The sequence below is a fragment of the Martes martes genome (assembly GCF_963455335.1).
Source record: "Martes martes genome assembly, chromosome: Y".
NCBI classification, from domain to species: Eukaryota; Metazoa; Chordata; class Mammalia; order Carnivora; family Mustelidae; genus Martes; species Martes martes.
The window spans coordinates 6,016,567-6,036,465 of NC_137907.1; positions in this window are offsets into that span (position 1 = coordinate 6,016,567).

Sequence of the window (19,899 nt, forward strand, 5' to 3'; positions counted from 1 at the left end):
AAAATCGGCATTATCCTACTAGTTGCAGTTATAGCAACAGAATTCATAAGTTATGTTTTACCATGAGGACAAAAGTCCTTTTGAGGTGCAACCATAATTACAAACTTACATCAGCTATCCCATACATTGGAACCAACCTCGCAGAGTGAATCTGAGGAGGTTTCTCAGTAGACAAAGCCAACTTAACATGACTCTTTGCCTTCCACTTTATCCTACCATTCATCATCTTGGCACTAGCAGCAATTCATCTACTATTTCTTCATGAAACGGGATCCAACAATCCTTCTGGAATCCCATCTGATTCGGAAAAAACTCCATTCCACCCATACTACACAATTAAAGACATCCTGGGTGCCCTATTCCTAATCCTAGTACTCGTAATACTAGGACTATTGTCACCCGACCTACTAGGGGCCCCTGACAACTACATCCTGCCAACCCACTTAACACACCACCCCATATCAAACCCAAAAGATATTTCCTATTCGCATATGCAATCCTACGGTCCATTGCTAATAAACTAGGAGGAGTAGTAGCCCTAGTCTTCTCCATTCTAGTCCTAGCCATTATTCCAATATTACTTCAAAACAACGAGGTATGATATCCCACCCACCAAACCCATGCCTATTTTGATTACTAGTAGCTGATCTCCTTACCTTAACATGAATTGGTGGTCAACCAGTAGAACACCCCTTCATCACCACTGCTCAATTAACCTCAATCCTTTACTTCACAATCCTCCTAATTCTAATAACAACTATCACCATTATCGAGAAGAACTTATTAAAAGGAAGAGTCTTTGTAGTATATTAATTACTTTGCTCTTGTAAACCAAAAATGGAGAACTCCATCTCCCAAAGACTCAAGGAAGAAGTAATAGCCCCACCATCAGCACCCAAAGCTGACATTCTAACTAAATTATTCCCTGATTTCCTCATCCCATTATTTCAATTCATACATTTAAAAGCATCTACTGTGATTCCCCAGTATGTATTTTCCCCACCCCTATGTATATTGTGTATTAATCGTTTGTCCCATGCATATAAGCATGTACATACTATGATTGATTTTACATACGTGCACCTCACCTAGACCATGAGCTTGATCACCAGGCCTCAAGAAACCATCAATCCTTTCGCCATGTGTACCTCTTCTCACTCCAGGCCCATCGAATATGGGGGTTTCTACAGTGAAACTATACTGGCATCTGGTTCTTACTTCAGGCCCATGATAGTCCTCAATCCAATCCTACTAACCCTTCAAATGGAATATCTCAATGGACAAATGACTAATCAGCCCATGATCACACATACTGTGGTTTCATGGATTTGGTATTTTTTAATTTTTAGGGGGGGACTGGTATCAATCAGCTATGGCTGTAAAGGCCTCGTTGCATTCAAATAACTTGTAGCTGGGCTTTATCATCATCATTTATCTGCATTGCACAACCATAAGGTGCAATGGTTACAGGTCATTGGTCACAGGACCAATGGTTACAGGTCAATGGTTACAGAACATACACACGTATGTACGTACAAACATACGCATATTCAACAGATAGAAACTAGCTAAATCAAACCCCTTTTACCCCCCGTAACTTCAAAAGTATACAAACACTTAAAATTGTCCTTCCAAACCCCCCAAACAGAGCTAAGCACATGCAACACAAATAAGAATCCACTTATACTGATACTCCATACATTAATCTCTATCACTAATTTACCCAGAACACTATTCAAGAATGCTATCTATAGATGTAATACCCCACCTCTAATACCACTCTATCAACTTACATTTAATACTAATAATTAAATTACCGTGCCTAAGCACCTTAACATTAACTAATCTAATCCTACACCTGTGAACGTAGCTTATTAAATAAAGCAAGGCACTGAAAATGCCTAGAAGAGTCATAAGACCCCATAAACATAAAGGTTTGGTCCTAGACTTCCTATTGATTATTAACAGAATTACACATGCAAGTCTCCACATCCCAGTGAAAATGCCCTCTAAATCCCTAAACTGATTAAAAGGAGCGGGAATCAAGCACACTAAATAAGTAGCTCATGACACCTTGCTCAAACACACCCCCATAGGATACAGCAGTGACAAAAATTTAGCCATGAACGAATGTTTGACTAAGTCATGTTAACATTAAGAGCTGATAAATTTCATGCCAGCCACCGCGGTCATACAATTAACCCAAATTAATAGGCTCATGGCGTAAAACATGTTAAGTACTACATCACACTAAAGTTAAAATTTAACCAAGCCATAAAAAGCTATTGTTAACATAATATATACCATGAAAGTGACATTATTTCCGACCACACGATAGCTGAGACCCAAACTGGATTAGATAACTCACTATGCTCAGCCCTAAGCATAAATAATTTGTGCAACGAAATTATCTGCTAGAGAACTACTAGCAACAGCTTAAAACTCAAAGGACTTGGCGGTGCTTTACATCCCTCTAGAGGAGCCTATTCTATAATCGATAAACCCTGATAAACCTCACCACTTCTAGCTAAGTCAATCTATATACCACCATCTTCAGCAAACCCTCAAAAGGAAGAAAACTAAGCATAATAATTATACATAAAAAGTTAGGTCAAGGTGTAAACCATGAAGTGGAAAGAAATGGGCTACATTTTCTAATCAAGAATATGCTCACCAAAGTTTTTATGAAAGCTAAATCTAAAGGTGGATTTAGTAGTAAATTAGTAGTAGATTAAGAATAGAGAGCTTCACTGAATAGGGCCATGAAGCATGTACACACTGCCTGTCACCCTCCTCAAACAATACACCCAAACACTACATAATACAGAGTAAACCAACGCAAGAGGAGATAAGTCGTAACAAGGTAAGCATACTGGAAAGTGTGCTTGGATAAATCAAAGTGTAGCTTAATTAAAGCATCTGGCTTACATCCAGAAGATTTCATACACCAATGACCACATTGAACCAAAACTTGCTCAACCAACCACTAACTCAACTACTACAATAAGCCTCTAATTAAAACATTCAATTACATCATTATAGTCTATGAGATAGAAATTTTACTTGGAGCTATAGAGAAAGTGCCGTAAGGTAATGATGAAAGAAAGTTTAAAGTAATAAGCAGAAAAGATCACGCTTTATAAATTTTGCATAATCGAGTTAGTTAGAATAATTTAGCAAAGAGATATTAAGCTAACTCCCCCCAAACTAGACAAGCTACCTATGAACAAACCACAGGGATAAACTCACTTATGTTGCAAAATAGTGAGAAGTTTTATAGGTAGAGGTGAAAAGCCTAATGAGCCTGATGATAGCTGGTTGCCCAGAATAGAATCTCAGTTCAACTTTAAATTTCCACAACAAATCCCAAAATTATAATGTAAATTTAAAATATAATCTAAAAAGGTATAGCTTTTTAGAATAAGGATAGAACCTTACTTAGAGAGTACAGTTAAATAAAACCATGGTAGGCCTAAGAGAAGTCACTAATTAAGAAAGTGTTCAAGCTCAACAACCCAACCCTCTTAATTCCAAAAATCTTAAACCAACTCCTAATGTACTACTGAGCTAATCTATTTAATAATAGAAGCAACAATGCTAGTAGGAGTAACAAGAAACATTTCTCCTTGCATAAGCTTATAACAGCCAACAATTACCCACTGATAGTTAACAACATGATAAAAATAAACTACTAATAAAACACTTATCAAATCAACTGTTAGCCCAACACAGGTATGCCACAAGGAAAGATTAAAAGAAGAAAAAGGAACTCATCAAACACAAACCCCGCCTGTTTACCAAAACATCACCTCCAGCATGCCCAGTAGTGGAGGCACTGCCTGCCCAGTGACACTAGTTAAACGGCCACAGTATCCTGACCGTGCAAAGGTAGCATAATCATTTGTTCTCTAAATAAGGACTTGTAAGAATGGCCACATGAGGTTTTAACTGTCTCTTACTTCCAGTCAGTGAAATTGACCTTCCCGTGAAGAGGTGGGAATAAACTAATAAGACGAGAAGACCCTATGGAGCTCCAATTAACTAGTCCATAATAAGTCTATTTAATCAGCAATTAGGCATAACACAGTCTTATTAATGGATTAATGACTTAGATTGGGGTGACCTCGGAGAATAAAATAACCTCCAAGTGATACAAATATAGCCAAACCAGTCGAAATACAGAATCAGTTATTGATCCAAGAAATTTGATCAACGGAACAAGTCACCCTAGGGATAACAGCACAATCCTATTTGAGAGTCCATATCAACAATAGGGTTTACGACCTCGATGTTTGATCAGGACATCCCAATGGTGCAGCAGCTATTAAAGGTTTGTTTGTTCAACAATTAAAGTCCTAGGAGATCTGAGTTTCGACTGGAGCAATCCAGGTAGGTTTCTATCTATTACAACAACTTCTCCCAGTACAAAAGGACAAGAGAAGTAAGGCCTATTCTATCAGAATGTCTTAGCACTAATAGAGGATATAATCTTAATCTTAATAGTCCACCTTCAATTCATAGCACTAGAGATAGGGCTTGTTAGGGTGGCAGAGACCAGTAATTGCATAAAACTTAAACTTTTATTCTCAGGGGTTGAATTTTTTTCCTAAAATTATGTTTATAATTAATATCATTTCACTAATTGTACCTATCCTACTTGCTGTAACCTTTCTAACATCAGTGGAACGAAAAGTCCTTGGGTATATACAACTCCGTAAAGGCCCAAACATCATAAGATCCTAGGGCCTCTTGCAACCAATTGCAGATGCCATAAAACTCTTCACTAAAGAACCTTTATGATTCCTAACATCATTTATCACTATATTTGTAATAGCCCCAGTCCTAGCCTTATCACTAGCCCTAACCATATGAATCCCATTACCAATACCTTACCCTCTCATGAATACAAACCTAGGAATCCTATTCATACTAGCAATATCAAGCCTAGCTGTTTACTCTATTTTATGATCCGGATGAGCCTCAAACTCAAAATATGCCCTAATTGGGGCCCTTTGAGCTGTAGCCTAATTTCCTACGAAGTCACACTAGCCATTCTCTTCCTATCAGTACTATTAATAAATGGCTCTTTTACCCTATCCACACTTATTACTACACAAGAACACCTATGACTAATCCTCCCCACATGACCCCTAGCTATAATAAGATTTATCTCAACCCTAGCAGAAACCAACCGCACCCCATTTGTCTTAACAGAGGGAGAATCAGAATTAGTCTCCAGGGTCAACGTCAAATAGGCAGCCGGACCATTCGCCCTATTTTTCCTAGCTTAATATGCCAACATTATTATAATGAATATCCTTACAACTATCCTGGTTTTTGGTGCACTCCACACACCATACTTACCGGAACTATACTCCATCAATTTTACTATAAAAACACTTCTACGAACAACTTCCTTCCTATGAATCCGAGCATCCTATTCACAATTCTGTTATGATCAACTCATACATTTATTTTGAAAAAACTTCCTCCCCCTGACACTAGCCCTATGCATATGACATGTAGCCTTACCCATTATAACAGCAAGTATTCCTCCCCAAACATAAGAAATATGTCTGACAAAAGAGGTACTTTGATTATAGAGGTTGAGCCCTCTTATTTCTAGAATTATAGGAATTGAACCTAATCCTAAGAACTCAAAACTCTTTGTGCTACCCAACTCACACCAAATTCTACAGTAAGGTCAGCTAAATAAGCTATCGGGCCCATACCCCGAAAATGTTGGTTTATCCCCTTCCTGTACTAATTAAACCCCCATCCTTACTATCATTATATCAACTATCATTTCAGGAAACATTATAGTACTAATAAGCTCTCACTGACTGACAATCTGAATTGGATTTGAAATAAATATACTAGCTATTATCTCCATTTTAATAAAAAAAATCAATCCACGAGCCATAGAAGCATCAACAAAATATTTCCTTACCCAAGCCACTGCATCTATACTTTTATTTTTATTTTTATTTTAAAAGATTTTATTTATTTATTTGGCAGACAGAGATCACAAGTAGGCAGGCAGGCAGAGAGAGAGGAGGAAGCAGGCTCCCCGCTTAGCAGAGAGCCCGATGCGGGACTCGATCCCAGGACCCTGGGATCATGACCCGAGCCGAAAGCAGAGGCCCCAACCCACTGAGCCACCCAGGTTCCCGCATCTATACTTTTAATATTAGGAATTATTATTAACCCACTATTGACAGGACAATGAACAATACTAAATACCCCAACCCAATCGCGTCAAACATAATAACAGTAGCTCTGGCAATAAGATTAGGACTATCACCCTTCCACTTCTGAGTACCTGAAGTAAACCAAGGAATCCCACTATCATCAGGAATAATTCTACTAACCTGACAAAAAATCACCCCCTTATCTGTTCTATACCAAATCTCACCATCTATAAATCCAAACTTATTAGTAACCATTGCTATTATATCCGTTCTAGCTGGAGGCTGAGGAGGTCTTAACCAAACACAACTATGAAAAATCCTAGCATACTCATCAATCGCCCACATAGGATGATTGATTGCTGTACAATATATAACCCTACCCTAATAATACTAAACCTCATAATCTACATTACAATAACACTTGGAACATTTATACTGTTCACACTCAGTTCATCTACAACCACACTATCTCTATCTCATATATGAAACAAACTCCCACTAATTACCTCACTAATCCTAGCAATCATACTATCACTAGGAGGCCTACCTCCCCTCTCAGGATTCATCCCTAAATGAATAATCATCCACAAACTCACAAATCAACATTTATAGTAATTACAGCCCTACTAATATAGTAATTACAGCCCTACTAAACCTATACTTTTATATGCGGTTAACGCACGCAACAGCACTAACTATATTACCCTCAATAAACACCATAAAAATAAATGGCAATTCAAAAACACAAAAAACATAATTATTTTATCCCCACTAATTTTAACTTTGACCATATTACTCCCATTAACCCCAATAATACTAACACTGTTCTAGAAGTTTAGGTTTAAAACACCAAGGGCCTTCAAAGCCCTAAGTAAGTGCCATTCACTTAACTCCTGAATCTCACCTTAAGGACTGAAAGAATATATCTCACATCTAGTGAACACAAACCAATCACCTTAATTAAGCTAAGTCCTTTCTAGGCTGGTGGGCTATCATCACACGAACCTTTAGTTAACAGCTAAAAAACCCTAGTCAACTGGCTTCAATCTACTTCTCCTGCTGCAAACAAACAAACAAACAAAAAAAAAAAGGCGGGAGAAGCCCTGGCAGGGTTGAAGTTGCTTCTTTGAATTTGCAATTCAACGTGACCCTTTACCTTTTATTTGATGCACTGCTCTTAGCCTATTAATCCATAGTGAATTGGGCCCTCCAAGTGCTCTAACTAGGAGATGACCAAATCTATAAGGTAATTGTAACTGCCTGTGCATTTGTAATAATTTTCTTTATAGTAATGCCAATTATGATTGGAGGATTCAGAAACTGATTAGTACCCTCAATAATTGGCACACCAGACATTGCATTTCCATGAATAAATAATATAAGCTTTTGACTTCTGCCCCCCTCCTTTCTTCTCCTTCTAGCTTCTTCCATGGTAGAAGCAGGTGCAGGAACAGGAAGACCTGTGTACCCTCCTCTAGCAGGAAATTTAGCACATGCAGGAGCATCTGTAGATGTAATAATCTTCTCCCTACACCTGGCAGGTGTCTCATCCATCCTAGGAACAATTAACTTTATTACTATCATTATCTACATAAACCCCTCTGCAATATCACAATATCAAACTCCGCTATTCGTATGATCTGTCCTGATCACGGCTGTATTTCTACTCTTATTATTAGAGAAGAACTATTACACTTCCATGACCATACATTAATAATCATATTCTTCATCAGTTCTCTTGTTCTCTACATCATTTCATTAATACTAACTACTAAACTAACGCATACCAGCACTATAGACACTCAAGAAGTTGAAACGGTATGAACTGTCCTACCTGCTATCATTTAATTTTAATTGCTTTACCTTCACAATGAATCCTCTATGTAATAGATGAGATCAATAATCCTTCCTTGACTGCAAAAACTATGGGTCACCAATGATACTGAAGTTATGAGTACACAGATTATGAAGACCTAAACTTTGACTCCTATATAACCCCAATTCAAGAGCTAAAACCTGGAGAACTATGACACTTAGAAGTAGACAATTGAGTAGTCCTCCCAATAGAAATAACAATCTGCATACTAATTTTGGAGTAACAATGCAGCACTCTGCCTGCCCAGCAGAAGAAAAACTGCCCTATGGGGTTGCCCAAATACCCCAAATGAGGATCAACCTGCATGGCTCTCAACGACAGCCCGATACCATAGGCCTCCCTATGTGTACTACTGCTCTGTCTGACACAGACTGAGCCAAGGCCTCCCATCAGCAACCCAGAGAGCTGGCCACATATCCAGCAGAACGGACTTGCCATGGCCCTAGGCCATCATCTCTACCCAACCTTGGTTTTCCGGCATCTGTCTCTAGATCTTATCTCAGATGCCTGCATATGGAGGAACCTAATGCAGAAAACAGAACGCCTCCTTCCCCACGGCAGGAAACCTTGCTGTTGGGAAGGGTGTGAAACCCTCAGAGAGAGGAAACCTGCATGACCCATAAGGCCACGCCCACTCTTGAGGGATGCCTTTGCGCAAGCACACATTTTGACCTTCAGCCTGAGCTCCCATTTCAAATAAGGCCCTTGGGAGCCAGAACACATGCCTGCATATTGGGCTTGCCATTCTCCTAAGCCCAAATCCTAACCCAACGTGGGGTTGTCCAGGCGTCCATACCCAGAGCCTTGTTTTGGAATCCCTCTTCTTTGGGACCACTGAGACAGAAAAAAAGGAGACTAACATCCCCCAGAATGACACCAAACTATTGGGTGCTGGGAAGTGTCTAGCCCCAGAGCCAGGAGATCCAACCTGTTTTGTTCCGAGGCGCCAATGGGAATTTGAGGTGGGTTTTCCAGGCATCCAAAACCAGAGTCCTGCTTTCAAATCGTTCCATAAGGGGACATTTGAGCCATCAAACAGGACTCCAGGTGTCCCGCAGGAGGAAACCTTGCTGTTTGCAGCAACAAACAACCCCCAGATTGGGAAAACCTCCATGGCCTCAGGAGGCCACTGATCCATTCAGCGGCCATCATGGACACAAACTCCAGCCTGAGCAAACGTCCGGCTCTTGCCCTTCCTTCAGATGCTGGAGATCTCGCCTCAGCCTCTGCAGATTCGGGCTGCTGAGCCATCTACCCTATAAGTAACCCTAGCTTGTGTTTTCAGACTTTGGTCCTCCCACTCCTGGCCCACAAGCTCTCCAGATTGGGAATTCTGGAGCCACAATGCAGCACTCTGCTTGCCCACCAGAAGGAAAATTGCCCTATGGGGTTCCACAAAAACCCCAAATGATGATAGGCCACCCTGTGCACTAGCGTTCTGTCTGCCACAGCCTGAGTAACGACCTCCTTTCATCCACCCAGGTAGCTGATCGCCTATCCACCAGATTGGACCTGCCATGCCCCTAGGGTTTTGTGATGCTAGGCCCAAATCCTAGCCCAATTTTGGGTTTCCAGACACCCATACACAGATCCCTGCTCTTATTGGTCCTGCTGTGCCTTAGGCCCCAACCCTAACCCTAGCTTATGTTTTCAGTCTTCCATCTCCAGAGGCCTGGTGCACAAGCCCACCACACTGGGAATCCTGGAGCCCCAACACAGTACGCTGTCTGCTTTCAGAAGGCAAAAAGTAGTCTACAGAATGGCACAGAAAACCCAAATGAGGATAAACCTGCACGGCCGTCAATGGCACAGCAATTTCATCGGCCGCCCTGTGCACTAATGTTCTGTCTGCCACAGCCTGAGCCCCGAACTCCTGTCAGCCACCCAGGTAGCTGGCCATCTAACCACCAGATCAGACCTCCCATGCCCCTAGGCCATCATGTCTACTGAACCAGGGTTCATAGGCATGTCCACAGAGGCCTAGTCTAAAATCCCTGCATAGGGAGGAACATGATCCAGGAAATGAAGTTCTTCTGCCCCCAGCAGGAAACCTTACTATTGGGATGTGTGTAAAACCCTCAGAGTATGAGAAACCTGCATGGCCCATCAGGGCCCCGCCATGGTTGAGGGCCACTCTGGGCACAAACCTGCATTGTGACCCTCAGCCTGAGCCACGTTTTCAACTAAGCCCCCTTGGTAGCTCGAACTAGAGTCAGCATCTGAGGCCTTTGTGACCCTAGGCCCAAATTCTAACCCACGTTTAGATTTCCAGACACCCATACACAGAGCCCTGCTCTCAAAGCCCTCCTAATGTGGACACCTGAATCAGAGAACAGGATTCCTCCTTCCCCCCACAATGACGCAATTCTATTTGTAACTGTGCAAAACCCTCAAAGAGGGAGAATCTCCATGGCCCCATGAGGGTACCCATACGTTACAGCCATGATAGACACAAAAACCAGAGGCAAAAGCCTACGTTTCCACCTCACATTCGCCCTAATTTCAGATCCTGAGGGGCTCACCTCAGGGTCTGCAGATCAGGTCTGCCATACCCTCGGCCCTAATCCTAACCCGAGTTTGTGTTTTCAGACTTCTGTCCCCAGAGTCCTGCCCCACAAACCCTCCAGCCTGGGTATTCCATAGTCACATCACAGGACTCTGCCTACCCTCCAGAAGGAAGCTGGGCCATTTAGAGCTTCAAGAAACCTCAAGAATAGGAGAAACCTGCAAGGCCTCTGAGGCCACCTCAATTTCATAGGATGCTCTGGACAAAAATGCACATCTCACACATCCTGAGCAACTACCTCCCATCAGACACCCAGATAGGTGGCTCAAGAGAGAGAAGATTGAACCTGACAGACCCTAGGCTCTAATCTGTACCCTCTCTTAGGTTGTCAGACAAGTGTCCCCAGACGCCTTCTCTTGAATTGCAACAGTTGGGGCATCCTGTGACACAGAACACAACACCTCCTGTCTCCAGAAGGAAACCTTGCTATTTGGAGCTGTATCAAAACCTCAGGGTAGCAGAATCCTGAATGGCCCTTGAGGCCAATGCCACATTCAAAGGTCACCCTGGACACAAACCGCATTGTGACCCTCAACATGAGACACATTTTCAACTCATTCCCCTGGGTAGCTCGCCCCACAGCCAGCAGATAGGACCTGCCATATCTCTCGTCTCCAATGGGAATCCTAGGTGGGTTTTTGAGGCATCCATATATAGAGCCTGCTCTTGAATCTTTTGATATGGGGGAGCATTGAGCAATCAAACAGCACTCTCCCTGTCGAGGAAGGAAACCTTGCTGTTTGGAGCTGTCCAACCCCGAGACTGGGAAAATTCCATGGCCTCATGAGGCTGCCAGTACATTAGGCTGCCCACATGGACAAAAACTCCAGCCTGAGCAGACATCTGACACTCGTCCTTATATTGGATGCTAGTGATTTCACCTCAGCCTCCCCAGGATGGGCCTGCCATGCTCCAGAGTCCTGCTGCACATGCCTTCCAGACTGGGAATTCTGGAGCCCCAACACAGCACTCTACCTGCCTTTCAGAAGGCAGAAATGGCCTATTGGACTGCACAAAATCCCCAAACGAGGATCAACCTGCATGGCCATCGAGGGCACCTCAATTTCATAGCCCGCCCTGTGCACTAATGTGCTGTCTGCCACAGCCTGAGCCCAGACCTCCCGTCAGAAACCCAGGAAGCTGGCCCCATATCCAGCAGGTAGGAACTGCCATGGCCCTAGGCCATCATGTCTACCCAATATGGGTTTATAGGCATCTATCCCCAGAGGCCTGGTATCAAATACCTACATATGGGGGACCCTGATCCACAAAACAGAAGTCCTGCCGCCCTGCAGCAAGAAACCTTGCTATTGGGATGGGTTAAAACCCTCAGATTATGGGAAACCTTCATGGCTCCTGAGGCCCCACCCACTGTTGAGGGTCGCTCTGGGCACAAACCAGCATTGTGACCCCCAGCCTGAGCCACGTTTTCAACTAAGCCCCCTCCATTAGTTGACATAGGGCCAACATATGAGGCCTGCAGTGACCCTAGGTCCAAATCCTAACCCAAGGTTGGGTTTGCAGGCACCCACACACAGAGCCCTGCTCTTGAATCCCTCCTTATGGGCACCCCTGAATCAGATAACAGGATTCCTCCTTTTCCCCACAATGACACCATGCTATTTTAAGTTAGACAAAATCAAAAACAGGTGGAATCTTCAATGGACTCATGAGGTCACCCCTACATTCCGTGGCCATCCTAGACTCAAAAACCAGAGGCAAAAGCCTGAGCTGACACTTCACACTCACCCTAATTTCAGATCCCGTGGGGCTCGCCTCAGTGTCTGCATATCGGGCCTTCCATACCCTCGGCCCTAATCCTAATGCTAGTTGCTGTTTTCTGACTTCTGTCTCCAGAGTCCTGCCCCACAACCCCTCCAGCCTAGGTGTTTCATAGCCACACCACAGGACTATGCTTGCCCTCCAGAAGGAAGCTGGGTACTTTAGAGCTTCAAGAAACCTCAAGAATAGGAGAAACATGCAAGGTCCCTGAGGCCACCCCAACAGCGCAGGATGTCCTGGACAAAAATGCGCAGTCTGAAACACCATGAGCACCGACCTCCCGTCAGACACCCAGGTAGATGGCCCCAGAGAGAGAAGATTGGACCTGACATCCTCCTAGGTTCTCATCTGTACCCTGGTTTAGGTTTTCAGGTATCTGTCCCCAGAGGTCTGGACACAAAGACCAGCATTTGGGGGATCCCTGAGCCATAGAACCCAACACCTCCTGGCCTCATCAGAAACCTTGCTATTTGGAGCTGTGTCAAACCCTCAGGGTAACAGAATCCTGCATGGGCCCTGAGGCCACCACCACACTCAAAGGTCTCCCTGGACACAAACCCGCATTGTGACCCTCAGCATGAGACTCCTTTCCAACACAGCCCCCTGGGTCGCTCGTCCCAGAGCCACTAGGTAGGACCTGCCACATCCTTCGGCTGTAATGGGAACCCTAGGGAATCCGTACATAGGCTCTGCTCACAAATCTTTCCATATGGAGGCCCTTGAGCCATCAAACAGCACGCTCACTATCCTGGAGAAGAAAACTTACTGTTTAGACCTGTGCCCAACTCCCAGATTGGGAAAAATTGCATGTCCTAATGAGGCCACCCATACATCATGCATCCCTCACGGACGCAAACTCCAGCCTGAGCAGATGTCTGAAACTCCCCCTTATTTCAGATGCTTGTGATCTCGCCTCAGCTTCTACAGATCGGGACTGCCGTGCCCTAGGCCCTAACCTAACCCTAGCTTGTGTTTCCAGTCTTCTGCCCCCAGAGTTGTGGGGCACAAGTCCTCCACACTGGGAATTCTGGAGCTCCAACACAGCATTCTGCCTGCCTTTCAGAAGGCAAAATTGGCATATGGGACTGCACAGAAACCTCAAATGAGGATCAACCTGCACTGCCCTCATGGGCACTGAAATTTCATAGGCCGCCATGTGCGCTAATGTTCTGTCTGCCACAGCCTGAGCCCTGACGTCCTGTCAGCCACCCAGATAGCTGGCCACATATCCAGAAGTTGGGAACTTCTATGGCCCAAGGCCGTCATCTCTACCCAACCTGGGTATTTAGGCATCTGTCCCCAAACCTTAGCTCAAATCCCTGCCTAAGGGGGAACCTGATGCACAAAAGAGTACTACTCCTCCTTCCCAATGGCAGGATACCTTTCTGTTGGGATGGGTGTCCAACCCTCTGAGTGGGAGCCCCGTGCATGGCCCATGAGGCCACGACCCCTCATGACGGCCGCACTGGGCACAGACACACATTGTAACCCTCAGCCTGAGCCCCTTTTCAAACAAGCCCACTCAGCAGCTGGACCAGGAGCCCAAATACCGGGCCATGGTGCCAAACCCCCAGGACCAAATCCTAACCCTTGGTGGGGTTTTCCCGGCACCTGGACCCAGAGGCTCTCTGGAATCTCTGTTTTGGGGGGACCCCCGAGACAGAAAAAAGGACTCTTCCCTTCTCTCAGAATGACACCAATCTATTGGGAGCCAGGCATAATCCCTAGAGATGGAGAATCTTCTATGGCCCCACGAGGCCACCCCACGTGGCCATCCTAGACATACAGTCCAAAGACAAAATCCTGAGCTACCGCCTCCCACTCGGTCTAATTTCCAATCCCATGGAGCTCCCCTCAGGGACTGCAGATGAAGCCTGCCATCACAATGGCCCTAACCCTAAACCAAGTTTGTGTTTGCAGCCTTCTGTCCCCAAAGCCCTGGCCCACATACCCTCCAGGATGGGGCCTCCAGAGCCACACTGTAGGACTGTGCCTGCGCTCCCGAAGGAAAATCTGCCCATGTCCATTGTCCAAACCCTACCGATTAGGAGAAACCTGCAAGGCCCCTGAGCCAACCCCAATTTCATAGGCCACTCTGGACAAAAATGCGAACTCTGACACAACCTGAGCACCTACCTCCAGGCAGACACCCAGGTAAATGGCCCCAGAGTCAGAAGATCGAACCTGACATACCTCTAGGACCTCATCAGAAACCTAGCTTAGGTTTGCAGAAATCTGTCCTCAGAGGCCTGCTCTCAAATACCAACATATGGTCTGACATGTGGTCCCTGAACCACAAAACAACACACCACCTGTCCCCAGAAGGAAACATTGCTCTTAGGAGCTGTGTCAACCACTCGGGGTAGGAGAATCCTGCATGGTCCCTGAGCCACCGCCAGATTCTAAGGTCTCACAGGACACAAACCAGCATTGTGACCCATCAGCATGAGACTCCATGTCAACTCAGCCCCCTTGGTGCTTTGCACCACAACCACCAGATCAAACCTGTCATGTTCTTAGGCTGCAATCATAACGTGAGGTGGGCTTTCCAGGCATCCATGCCTAGAGATCTGCTCTCCAATCTTTCCATATGGGGGACCCTGGAGCCATCAAACAGGACCCGCTATCCCAGAGAAGGAAACCTTGCTGTTTGGAGCAGCTCACAAGCCCTAGTGTGGGAAAATCTCCACGGCATCATGAATCCACCCCTCCATTAGTGGGCCATCATGGACACAAACTCCAGAGTGAGCGGACATCTGACACTCGCCCTTACTTAGGTGCTGGAGATCTCGAATCAGCCGCTGCACATTGGAACTGCCATGCCCTTGGCCCTGAACCTAACCCCAGCTTGTGTTTTCAGACTTCCGTCCTCACACTCCTGGCCCAGAAGACTTCCAGGTTGGGAATTCTAGAGCCACAAGACAGGATTCCACGTGCTCATCAGAAAGAAGTGCCGGGCGCCTGGGTGGCTGAGTGGGTTAAGCCTCTGCCTTTGGCTCAGGTCATGATCTCAGGGTCCTGGGATCGAGTCCCACATCAGGCTCTCTGCTCCACAGGGAGCCTGCTTCTCCGTCTCTCTCTCTCTCTGCCTGCCTCTCTGGCTACTTGTGATCTCTCTCTGTCAAATAAATAAATAAAATCTTAAAAAAAAAAAAAAAGAAAGAAAGCAGTGCCATATGTGGCTGCCCAGAAACCCCAGATGAGGATCAACCTGCACGGCCCTCGACTGCACACCCATTTGAATAGGCTGCACTGGGCACTAATGCTCTGTCTGACACAGTCTGAGCCCAGACCTCCCGACAGACACCCAGGCAGCTGGCCGCATACCCAGCACATTGGACCCGCCATGGCCTTAGGCTGTCATCTCTTGCCAACCTGGATTTCAGGCATTGGAACCTAGACCTCCTCTCCAATCCCTGCACAGGTGGGAACCTGATGCACAAATCAGAACTCCTCCTTCTCCATGGCAGGAAACCTTGTTATTGGCATGGTGTCAAGCCTTCAGGGCAGGAGAAACCTGCATGGCCTAACTTCTTGGGCTGCCCTGAGCACTTATACTCAGTCTGACAAAGCTTGAGCCCTGAATTCTGTCAGCCACCCACATAGCTGGCCGCATATCCAGTAGATGGGACCTGCCATTGCCTGAGGGCATCACCTCTACCCGACCTGGGTATTCAGGCATCTGTGCTGAGTCCTTATCTCAAAACCTGCATATGGGGGAACGTGATACATTAAAGAGTACTCCTCCTTCCCCATGGCAGGAAACCTTGCTGTTGGGATGGGTGTCAAACTTGCAGAGTAGGAGAATCCTGCATGGCCCCTGAGTCACCGCCACATTCCAAGGTCACCAAGGACACAAACCTGCATTATGACCCAGCAGCATGAGAGTCTATTTCAACTCTACTCCCTGTGGAGCTGCCCCAGAGCCAGCAGATTGAATATGCCTTGTCCCTAGGAGCCAATGGAAATGTGAGGTGGGGTTTCTAGGCAACCACCCTTAGAGCCATGCTCTGGAATCTTTCTGTATGGGGCAGCCTTGAGCCATCCAACAGGACTTGCCTGTCCTACAGAAGGAAACCTTGCTGTTGGGAAAAGCTCACAACCCCCAGAGTGGGGGTTCCACGGACTCATGACGCCACCCCTCCATTTAGGAGCCATCATGGTCGCAAACTCCAGCCTGAGCCAACGTCTGATACTCACCCTTACTTCAGAAGCTGGATATCTCAATGCAGCCTCTGCAGAGTGTGCCTGCCATGCCCTCGGCCCGAGACTTAACCCTAGCTTGTGTTTTCCGTCTTCAGTCCTCACACTCGTGGCCCACACGTCCTCCAGATTGAGAATTCTGGAGCCACAATGCAATACTCTGCCTGTGCACCTGAAGAAAAGAGTGCCCTATGGGGGTGCCGAGAAACCACAAATGGGGATCAATCTGCATGACCCTCGAATGTACCCCGAATTCCTAGGCTGCCCTGTGCACTTACACTCTGTCTGACACAGCCTGAGCCCAGACAACCCGTCACAAACCCGACAGCTGGCCGCATATGCAGCAGATAAGTCCCGCTGTGGCCCTCGGCCATCAAATCTTCCCAACCTGAGTTTTCATGCATCTGTCCCTAGACCTTATCTCAAATCCCTGCACATGGGGAAATCTGATGCAAAAAACAGAACTCCTCCTCCCCCATGGCAAGAACTCTTACTGTTGGCATGGGTGTCAAAGTCAACCCCTCAGAGAAGGAGAAACCTGCAAGGGCCCATGAGGCCACGCCCATGCTTGAGGGCCAGCTTGGGCACAAACACGCAATGTGACCCTCAGCCTGAGCACCGTTTTCAAATGAGGCCTCTCGGTAGTGGACCAAGTGTGCGCATATCGGGCATGCCATGTCACTGGGCCCCAAACCTAACCAAAGGTGGGCTTTACAGTCGCCCGTACCTGGGGCTCTGCTCTGGAATCCCACATTTGGAGGGATCCCTGAGACAGAAAACTGGACTCCGCCCTTCCCACAGAATGACCCCAAACTAATGGGAGCCCAGCCAAATCCCCAGATAGGGAGAACTGCCCATGGCTCATGAGGCCACCCCTCCATTCCATGGCCATCCTTGACACAAAATCCAGAGACCAAAGCCTGAGCTACCACCTCACACTAGCCCTTATGTCAAATCCCGAGGATCTCTCCTCATGGTCTGTAGAAGGGGCTTGCCATACCCTCTGCCCAAAACCTACCACGAGTTTCTGTTTTCAGAATTCTGTCCCCAGAGCCCTGGCCTACACAACCTCCAGACTGGGGCCTCTGGAGCCACACTAAAAGACTGTGCCTGCCCTCTCGAAGGAAATTGTGCCCATTACATTGGCCACAATCCTACAGATTAGGATAAACCTACAAGACCCTTAGGACACCCCAATTGTGTAGTGTGCCCTGGACCAAAAGGTGCTTTCTGACACAACTTGAGCAACCACCTCCACTCAGACATGCAGACAGATGTCCCCAGAGACAGAAGACAGAACCAGACAGGCCCCTAATCCCTAAGCTGAACCCTAGCATAGGTTTGCAGGCATTTCTCCTCAGAGGCCTGGTTTCGAATACCAGCATATGGGGGGTTCCTGAGGCACAAAACAGAAAACCTCTTGTCTCCAGATGGGAACCTTTTTATGTGGAGCTGTGTCAAACCCTCCGGGTAGGAGAATCCTGCTGGCCCCATGAGCCACCACCACTTTACAAGGTCTCCATGGACACAAACCCACATTATGGCTCATCAGCATCAGAGTCCATTTCAACTCAACCCCCCTGGGGAGCTCGCAGCAGAGCCAGCAGATCGAATCTGCCTTGTGCCTAGGAGCCAATGGGAATTCGAGGTGGGTTTTCCAGACATCCATCCTTAGAGCCTTGCTCTTGAATCTTTCCAAATTGGGCAGCCTTGAGCCGTCCAACAGGACTCGTCTGTACCACAGAAGGAAACCTTGCGGTTTAGAGCAGCTCACAACCCGAAGAGTGGGAAAAACTCCGAGGCCTCATGAGGCCACACCTTCATTCAGGGCCCATCATAGTCTCAAATTCCAGCCTGAGCCTATGTATGATACTCTGTTCCCAGAGACAGAAGATTGATCTGGACTTGCCTCTAGGCACTACTGAACCCTAGCTTAGTTTCCAGGTATCACTCCTCAGAGGCCTGTTTTTGAATACAAGCATATGGGGGTTACCTGAGGCAAAAAACAGAGCACCTCTCATCTCCACATAGGAAGCTTGCTATTTGGAGCTGGGTAATACCCTCCAGGTAGGAGAATCCTGCAGGGTCCCTAGGCCACGGTTACATTCTCAGGTCTCCCTGGGCACAAACCAGCATTGTGACCCATCAGCGTGAGACCCCCTCTAAACTCAGCCCTCCTGGCACTTTGCCCAAGAGCCATGAGATGGAACCTTTTATGTTCCTTAGCTGCAATGGTAATGCGAGGTAGGCTTTCCAGTCATCCATGCAGAGAGTTCTGCTATCCAGTCTTTGAATATGGGAGACCCAGGAGCGGTCTAACTGGACTCCCCCTGTCCTGCAGATGGACACCTTGCTGTTGGAACCAGCTCACAAGCCCTAGCGTAGGAAAACCTCCATGGCCTCATGAGGCCACACCTCCATTTGTCGGACATCATGGACACAAACTCCAGCGTGAGCGGACATCTGACACTTGCCCTTACTCAGGTGCTGGAGATCTCGAATCAGCCACTGCACATTTGAACTGCCATGTGCTCGGAACTGAACTTAACCGTAGCTTGTGCTTTCAGACTTCCGTCCTCACACTCCTGGCCCACACGTCCTCCAGATTGGGAATTCTGGAGCCACATGCAGCCTTCTTCCTGCCCACCAGAAAGAAGAAGTACCCTATGGGTCTGCCTAGAAAGTCCACATGAGGATCCACCTGCACAGCCCTTGATGGAACCCCAATATCATAGGCTGCCCTGTGCACTAATGCTCTGTCTGACACAGCCTGAGCCCCAAATTCCTGTCAGCTGCCCAGATAGCGGATCCCATATCCTGCACATGGGACCTGCTTGGGCCCGAGGCCATCATCTCTACCCAACCTGGGTATTCAGGCATCTGTCCCAAGACCTTATCTCAAATCCCTGCCTATCGGGGAACCTGAAGCAAAAAAGAGTACTCCTCCTTCCCCATGGCAGGAAACCTGGCTGTTGGGATGGGTGTCCAATCCTCAGAGTGGGAGCCAGCTGCATGGCCCATGAGACCACGCCCACTCAGGAGGGCCACCCTGGTCACAAACAGGCATTGTGATCCTCAGCCTGACACCGCTTTCAAACAAGCCCCTCGGGACCTGGACCAAGACCCCCATACGGGACTTGTCATGCTCCTTGGCCCAAATCCTAACCCTCTGTGGGGTTCACCAGGCAACAGCACCCAGAACCCGTCTCTGGAATCCCTGTTTGGGTAGGACCCCTGAGACGGAAAACTGCACTCCTCCCTTCCCCCAGAAAGACAGCAAA